The 9348-nt window shown below is 45.5% G+C and overlaps 1 protein-coding gene across 1 annotated transcript in view; it reads right to left on the reverse strand.

The window, feature by feature from the left end:
- Positions 1 to 9348, reverse strand: part of TFCP2 (transcription factor CP2) — a 139935-nt gene that overhangs the window by 8652 nt on the left and 121935 nt on the right. The window lies entirely within an intron of this gene.

Raw genomic sequence — 9348 nt, forward strand, 5'->3', positions numbered from 1 at the left:
CCTGGCGTGAAGGGCACTCATGGCGGCCGCCATGACCTTAGTTAAGACCCTTGGTGCTATGGAAGAGCAGAGGGTAGGGCCACAAATGAAACAAAAAAAAAAAAAAAAGTCCTGAACCGCGAAGCGGAGGAACTTGTGGTGAGCTGGAGCGATGGGTATGTGCAGGTACGCGTCCCTGATAGCTAGGGAGGCAAGGAATTCTCCTTCAACCATAAAGCTAATAATGGACCCTAGGAAGTCCATTCTGAATCTCCTTACGTGCACGTTTGCTCAGGTGTTAGAGGTCCAGGATGGGACGAACTGACCCGTCCTTTTTTGGGGACCACGAGAGGTTGGAATAGAAGGCCTTGAACCTCTCGCCGTCTGGAACAGGTACCATCACCCTCGCCGTTTGGAGGGAGTGGATTGCTGAGGAGAAGGCCTCGTGGTGTTTTGGAGCCTTTGGGGGGGGGTTTGAGAGAAAAGACTGACCAGGGGGATCGGGTCCAGAATTCAATGTGGTAACCGGAAGACACAAGGTATCACACCCAATTGTGGTCTGAGGCGGCGGCCCAGATGGAGGAGGACGAGACTCCTCGGTCTTTGTCTAGACTGCCAGGACGAGGTGGACTCGGGGAGGGCTGAGAAGGTCAGGCCCTGCGTGTCTAGTAAAAAACATCCTGGGCTAGAGTTGGGGGGAGAAGGTACGCTTTTCCTCTCGTGGCGTCAGACAAAAAAAAAAAAGCCTGTCCAGGCGATCGGAAAACCATCGGTCTGGAAAGGAGTACTGTGAGAGGCTTCTTAGAGACCGAGTCCGCTCTCAATTATCGGAACCAGAGGGCCTTACGGATGGCTATGGTATTTGAGGCAGCAATAACTGCGCAGGTAGCATCGCCAAGGGAGGCCTGCATGAGGTACTCTGCCGCAGCAGCAATGTGCATACAAATCAGAGTGAAGAGGGGGGTTAATGCCGCGCATCAGCCAAAATGAAGATGTAGCACGTTGATGTTCTAAACGTATTCTTTTATTTCATCGGTCTACACGTTTCGAGGATATACCTCTTCTTCAGGACCAGTGCATCAACATAGTATAGCATAAATGAAGATGTCAGACATATATATACAGCTGATAACAGAGCACCGCCCATTAGATGAAAAAAAAAAAAACAAAAAAAAAACAACAGTAGGAGAAACCACTGATTCAGTGACATAACAGATATTTAGTAGAACTCAAATTCACATATCGACTAATAGATAATAATGAATAACGAATATAAAAGTTATAGGAGTGACAAATTATTTTGAAAAGAAAAAAAAGAAAACAAAATTATTATATAAAGAAAAAAACCTTTTCTAGGTGTGAACATTACACTAGAACCCACATAGGGTGGATTCCTTAAAACCTCAAAGTCAGTGTTATTAGTGAAACTGGCTATTCCATATTCTGTGAAAGATGTGTAGGAAATAAAAGAATCAAATGTGGAAAAAAAAAAAAAAAAGGAGTGTATAGTATGAGATCTATGTGTATTAAAAGGATAGGGTCTATGTGTTAAAAAACCTGAAGTGACATTCACAATTAATAAAAAATAGCGCTGACCGGAAAAACATTAAAAATAGGTAAAACCTTTATTAAGATCAATAAAAAAATGTTAAAACTTGTAGAAACATCACCACAGAGAAAAAGGAAAATTCGTGTTATATTCAGGGCTCAGGAGCGAGTAGCATAACAGAGCGCTGATAGACAGGTCAAGAAAGTCCAGACCGTGGGAAATAATGTGGGAATTTAAACGATTATGTAATGCCTGTGTGGTCCTGCCTATGTATTGCTTCCCACACAGGCAGTCAATCAGATACACCACAAAATCTGATTTGACAGGTCATGTGTCCCTTAATGGAGTAAAGTTCTGGCTCTCCCCTTGGGCCAAAACTCTTTCTCCTATGTTTAATTATATTGCAACATAAGCATTTATTTGAGAAGCATTTGAACGCATCCATAGGAAGATCAGTCATTCTCTTATAAGAGATCTACTGCACTTTGGTTTTTTTTTCCATAAATATATATATATATATATATATATATAATTTTCCTCCTCTATGCAGCATATCTCCTATGGGCCCCCTAGATAATATGCAATTGACTAGCATCTGCACTGGAGTTACCTTGCAGGACATGCGCACAGGCATTATTTCCCACGGTCTGGACTTTCTTGACCTGTCTTCTATCAGCGCTCTGTTATGCTACTCGCTACTGAGCCCTGAATATAAACACGAATTTTCCTTTTTCTCTGTGGTGATGTTTCTACAAGTTTTAACATTTTTTTATTGATCTTAAAAAAGGTTTTACCTATTTTTAATGTTTTTCCGGTCAGCGCTATTTTTTATTAATTGTGAATGTCACTTCAGGTTTTTTAACACATAGACCCTATCCTTTTAATACACATAGATCTCATACTATACACTTTTTTTTTTTTTTCACATTTGATTTTTATTTCCTACACATCTTTCACAGAATATGGAATAGCCAGTTTCACTAATAACACTGACTTTGAGGTTTTAAGGAATCCACCCTATGTGGGTTCTAGTGTAATATTCACACCTAGAAAAGGTTTTCTTCTTTATATAATAATTTGTTTTCTTTTTTTCTTTTCAAAATAATTTGTCACTCCTATAACTTTTATATTCGTTATTCATTATTATCTATTAGTCGATATGTGAATTTGAGTTCTACTAAATATCTGTTATGTCACTGAATCAGTGGTTTCTCCTACTGTTGTTTTTTTTTTGTTTTTTTTTTTTTCATCTAATGGGCGGTGCTCTGTTATCAGCTGTATATATATGTCTGACATCTTCATTTATGCTATACTATGTTGATGCACTGGTCCTGAAGAAGAGGTATATCCTCGAAACGCGTAGACCGATGGAATAAAAGAATACGTTTATAACATCAACGTGCTGCATCTTCATTTTGGCTGATGCGCGGCATTAACCCCCTCTTCACTCTGATTTGTATGCACATCCACGTGGGGCTGCAGCAGACGCCATCGTCCTATGCTCTATCAGTGGTTGTGACCATCACAACCTTTTCAGGTGAGTGTATTTTTCCTGATCTACCTCACTGATCTGTTGGTATTACACTATCAGCGCTCCTTATTTTTCAGTTTATGCAGCAGCAATGTGAACTGTTACATCTGTTAAGGTCTGAGGCAATCTGGTAGTCTGGTGCCTGTGCAACCCACACGGAAGGGGAGAGGGACCCGCGGGCTCGAGGCAGAGCGATCGAGCTGCTCCACTTGTCTGTCTGTCGGGTCCTTGAAGGAGGATCCATCAAGTAAAAGACAGGAGGGTCCTTCAGGCAGGCGGAACCCGGGTGAGGGTCCACCGAGGCCAGATCAGCCCAGCCCTTAGAGCAGGGGTGGGGAACCTCCGTCCCGCAGGCTGTATGCGGCCCGTGGCGACTTTTTATGCGGCCCCTAGGCACATTCCCGGGGACCGCTGTGCTCTGGCGGCAGCCGCGCCTTTCCCGGCTGCTGGCCCTTTAAATCCCACTGCCCGATTACCTGAGGGTAGATGCTAGAATGTATGGGCTCTATCCAGATCCTGACTTCCAGGACCTGACTGCAGCCCATACATTCTAGGCTTAACCCCGGCCTGTGCTAGTGTGCTCTGGTGGGCGGGGTAAGCAGCATGCTGCGATAATGTCACAATAGCTGCAGCAGATTACCGGCTTGCCGGGCCTGTGCTGTGTGTGTGTGTGTGTGTGTGTGTGTGTGTGTGTGTGTGTGTGTGTGTGTGTGTGACTCCTCCCCCACTCCAGTACTGCGAGTGCTCAACCCATCGCTGCCCCCCCCCACTCAGTGCTGTGTACCCCCTTGTGCAGTGTGCTGCCACCCAGTGCTCTGTGCGTGCTGCCACCCAGTGCTCTGTGCGTGCTGCCACCCAGTGCTCTGTGCGTGCTGCCACCTAGTGTTGTACTTGTCCCCAGTCATGTCTGTGCCACTGCCAGGTGTCCATGCCCCCCTAGTGATGTATATGCCTCAGCCCCTCCTGTGATGTGTACTCCCAGTGTCTCCTGTAATTTATGCGCCCCAGTGTCTTGTGATGTGTATGCCCCCAGCATCTCCATATCGAGACAAACCTGGAAAAGCAGTTGTGAGAACCAAGATGATCAATATCACCGAACATCACAGCCGCATCAAAGAGAAGCAGCTCCTGCCACCACAGTAAGGGTGAGTTAATTAATCGTTTGACCAAATATAACAGGGTAGTTTTCAAGTTGATAATTTTGTGCGGCCCCCAAACGTTAGTAGGAAATTCCAAATGGCCCCCGGCAGTAAAAAGGTTCCCCACCCCTGCCTTAGAGACAGCTAAGCCAAAGGGTTACCGTGACTCCATGAGTTTACGGATACCGAAGCGGCGTCAAAAATTTTTTTTTTTTTTGGAGGTTTCTTCACCCTTTTAAAGGCGACCGCAGGGTCAGTAGTAGTGGATGGGAGATCTTCCACATGCAGAGTTTTGGTTGATTGCTGCCAAAAAGGGAGTCCATCGCAGCTTGATCGCTCGGGGAGGTTGAAACCAAGGAATCATCCCGGTACAAACATCATTCCCCTTCCTCCGGCTCCTCAGAGACGGCGGAACATGTGGGAGAACCCCATCTGTGTACCCCTGAGGGAGAACCATGGGGGTCATGTCCTTTTTCTGATCTGTAACCGGTGAAGCAGAGGGCTGATTCTTATCAGAAGGACCCTCTATATAGAGGTGTCATCAGGCTGCGTTCTGTCCAGGGGCCCCGAGGGGTGTGAGGACGATGTCGCATAGCCAGCCAGCACCAGGTTCTGGGAACTCTGACCATTCCGGGGGACTGGCAGCGGTTGCTGCGGTGGTGGCGAAGGGGGGGGGGGGGGTTGGGGGGGGGGAGGGCGGGAAGCTACAGGGGCACCGGACTCACAGAAGGAAGAGGTGCCATCATCCCCTAGTAGCTCAGCGTGGCAGGATACATTAAAAGTCTTATAGTTGTTGCTGTAGTTGTGCAGGGCATAAAACATGTGACTGCAGCCCCTGGCTGATGAGCCACAAACTCTGATTGTAATGAGGGAGCAATGCTCTGCAGAGCTAATATGCAAGTGAGGCTATAACTCACCCAGAACCCTGATGACCACTCCCCCCCCCCCTCTTCCTTTGTCCCAGTTCCTGAGGGAAGGAGGAAGACAGCTCTGAGAGACGCCCACAGGCTCTGATCACAACAAGAGGGAGCAATGCTCTGCAGAGCTAATATGTAAGTGAGGATATAACTCACAAAAGAACCTGATGGCCCTTTCCCTCCCTCCTCCTGTGTCCCAGTTCCTGTGGGAAGGAGGAAGTCAGCTCTGAGAGACACCCACAGGCTCTGATCACAACAAGAGGCAGCAATGCTCTGCAGATCCTGTGTGAGGAGGGTTACGCGCGCTTTCGTGAGGGGGGGTGGCTTAATCGAGTGTCGGAGGGGACGGGGCTTAGCTCTGACAAGAAGGCATGAGAAAATATAATAAACAAAAAAAAATGGTGGGAAGGGGCTCCCCTTCCCCCCTCCAGCCCTGCACAACAATGGTGGACAGAAAAAACTCTGTTCACCATTACCATCACCATGCGGGTGCACTGAGTCCTGGGAGCTGTCCCCTCCCCCCGCCACAGGTGGAATGCTTTGCAGGAGTCTGCAATTAGCCCATGTGCATCCAGTCAGTGTGACCTTTGCTCCAATTCCTGTCTGCTGCTGACCGGACGTCACAGAGCTTGTATCAACTCAGACCCTGCCAGAGGGAGTGAGGAAGTTTTTCATCTGCTCTGGAAAAATCAGAAGGATCTCACCTCAGCTCCTGTGGAGATGGCAGTCTGGTCACACTTGGTGCAGAACGTGTATCAACTCAGAGCCTGCAAGAGGGGCTGAGGAAGTTTTCATCTGCTCTGGGCTTTGGAAAAATCGGTGCCTGTGAGACCCGTCGTCCAGTGAGTGACAGCCCAGGATCCAGCTTTGCAGGAGGAGTACGGGGAGGCAACACTCCGCGTTCCCGCCTGTTGATGGTTTTGGGAAATCGGTCCCCGAAGGAAACAGTCGCCCTCTAAAAACAAAAAAATTCTTTCTGCAGTAGTCTGCAGAGATGTGCCTCCTATAGACCCTAAACTAAAACTGAAGTAGCCTGGCTGGGCCAGGTGTTGTATACTGCAGGAGAGGAGCTAACATCTTTGCATCTATTTAGTGTCCTCCTATGGATAAGCAGCATAACACCATGGTCCTGTGTCCCCCAATGAGGCGTCAGAGAAATGCAATTTTGGCATTTGGAATTTTTTTGCAGCTACGCCATTTACCGACCAGACTAAATAATTTTATATTTTGATACATCAGGAATTCCTGAAAGCAGCAATAGGACCAGAGTCATGTGAGCTACAGGAGTCATCACATGCCCCTGTGCTACCATGGCAACCATTGGATCCACGATATCACATGACTTTCGGTGGAGGCCAGTGAGTAACGTTTTAGTGCTACCGCGTTTAAAATGGCTGTCACATTTTGACAATGACATTTAAGGGGTTAACAGGCACGGGCAGATCGCGGATCTACTCGTGCCTGACTGCTAAGACATAATATTACTACACGGTCGTTAAGGGGTTAAGAGTTCCACAACGAAGTGGACAGAAAACCAATTAGCGGCCCTATGGAAATGAAGATCCAACGCCTGGAGGCGCAAGACCTTGGAGGCTTCCACTCCACAGGGTTGAAAGCTGTGACCTGGCAGGAGAACCATCGGTTAAGTCAACCTTCAACACTAGCAGATTGAAACCAGAGAACAATGGTAGCCCTAGAGGCAGCCTGACTTCTGTCAGAGCATACCGGGATGATCCACAAGTCAACAGAACATACAATTGTAGCTGTGAGAGACAGGTAGAGCTGCACCGCTCTAACTACATTAGATTGTAAAATAACCTCTCAGGGAGATGAGAGGCAAAGTACTTGATGAGGAAATTGCTCTCTATACTTTTAAGTTCAAAGTCAGAGAATCACGCCAAGATAAAAAGAGAAGTACAAAAAAGAAACAAAACCGCTCACCACTGCAGAGACAAGCCTGAATATATCCTCCTGTTAGTCCCCTTTGGTCCGGCACGGATTACGGCAGCAAGCCGAGAAGATAATGGAAGAAAGCAGTGGAAAAATCCAGCTTCAGGTTGACCTGAGGAAGGCGTTCCGCCGAAACGGGTAGTAGTATGCATCTGCCATGCATCAGTGTGAACAAGCCGGTGTCTTTACTTGAGAAATGGATATATATTTTTAATCGAGTTGATATAAATAAAGAAGCATTTTTATTTATCCCTTTGGAGTCCAGCTGGATTTTTCCACTGCTTTCTTCCAAGATAAAAAGAGAGGGCCAAACGCCACACCACTGTCACAGAGGAGGAGAGAGCTCCTTTCTGAGTTTGCTGATGGAAGAGATCACTGGACCAAAAAAAAAAAATTATATATATATATATATATATCTCCCAGAAAACCGAAATGGAGAGATCTCTGATCAGCACGAAAGAAGAAAACTAGAACGGTATCCAAGACCAGAATGTTGTCCCCCAGATCAAGATGGGCTAATGCGATGGCCTCAAGCTTGCCCCAACCGGGAAGGCAATCCTACGCAAACAAAAATTAAAAAGCAGGATACTGCCATATGACTGCTACTAATAGGTGCACACCTAAGAAGATGCTTTTTGTAGAAATGTAACATTTAAGGCTTTTGTTCTCTAGTCAGAAATTCCTAATTCAAAAGGCCCGAAGTTTTCCGAACAGCGGGCAAAACTATAAATTACCAAGAAAATGACTGAGAGAAAGCTTAATTCCTAACCTGCCTATTCATGGCCAAACAAGTCAGCTACTCAGACCCATCTGCCTCCGAATGACACTAAACTAAACTGAATAACTGGATGTTGGCTGCCCAGTTTAGTCTGGTGGAGAGGAGTCTTTTTCAGAGCTTTCAGACGATTTATGGTCACAGAATACATTAAAGTTTAATGTGAAGAAAATAGAGCACAAATAGAAACCAAATGGTGCCAGATTTGTTATGAAACCTGATTGCAGTAAAAAAAAAAAAAAATAAAATAAAGGTTGTTATAAATAATTACCTTCTCACCCCCTGTGGGTGGCTATTTGTCCTTCCTCATTCTCGGGTCCTCTACCAGAGGCCTGGGAGTTTGAGGGTTCTGCGCAGGATCTTAGTTGTTCCCAGCACTGCACTTTTCTGGACAGAGAGCTCAGATGTTGCTCCTGGAATCTGTTGCAGCCATTTTTCCAACTTAGGGGTCACTGCTCCAAGTGCTCCTATCACCACTGGAATCACTGTTACCTTCACCTTCCACATCTTCTCCAGTTGTTCTTTAAGGCCCTGGTATTTCTCCAGCTTCTCATATTCCTTCTTTCTGATGTTACTGTCATTAGGCACTGCCACATCTATTATCATTGCTGTCTTCTGACCCTTGTCTACTATCACGATATCTGGTTGGTTAGCTACCACTTGCTTATCCGTCTGGATCTTGAAGTCCCACAGGATTTTAGCCCTTTCATTCTCCACCACTTTTTCTGGAGTCTCCCAGATATATATTAATAATTAATAATATATAAATATATATTTTTTTTTATTACTTACATACAGCTCTGCCCAATTTCTAGAGTAAGGTAACACAAGCCACAGTGTCTTGTACCCACTGTGAAATTTGATGGAGATTCGGTGATTATCTGGGAATCTGGATCAGCAAGGCTGGAATTGGGCAGATTAAACTTTGCCAAGGACGTATGAATCAAGCCGCATACAGGGTTATCCTGGAAAAACCAGTTGCTTTTTTCTGCTCAGGCAATGTTCCCCAACTCTGAGGACTGTATTTTTCCAGCGGGACAATGCGCCATGCCACACAGCTAGGTCAATCAATGTGTGGATGAAGGACAACCACATCAAAACCCTGTCATGGCCAGCCCAATCTCCAGACCTGAACCCCATTGAAAACCTCTGGAATTTAATCAAGAGGAAGATGGATAGTCACAAGCCATCAAAGAAGAACTGCTTACATTTTTGCACCAGGAGTGGGATAAGGTCACCCAAACGCAGTGTGAGAGGCTGGTGGAAAGCATGCCAAGACATATCAAAGCTATGAATAAAAATCATGGTTATTCCACAAAATATTAATTTCTGAACTCTTCCTGAGTTAAAACATTATTAGTATTGTTGTTTCTAAATGATTATGAACTTGTTTTCTTTGCATTATTTGAGATCTGAAAGCAACACGTTTTTTGCTATTTTGACCATTTCTGATTTTCAGAAAATACAAGATTTATTGCTTGGAAATTCGGAGACGTTGTCAGTAGTTT

This window comes from Anomaloglossus baeobatrachus, chromosome 2 (genome assembly GCF_048569485.1).
Source record: "Anomaloglossus baeobatrachus isolate aAnoBae1 chromosome 2, aAnoBae1.hap1, whole genome shotgun sequence".
NCBI classification, from domain to species: Eukaryota; Metazoa; Chordata; class Amphibia; order Anura; family Aromobatidae; genus Anomaloglossus; species Anomaloglossus baeobatrachus.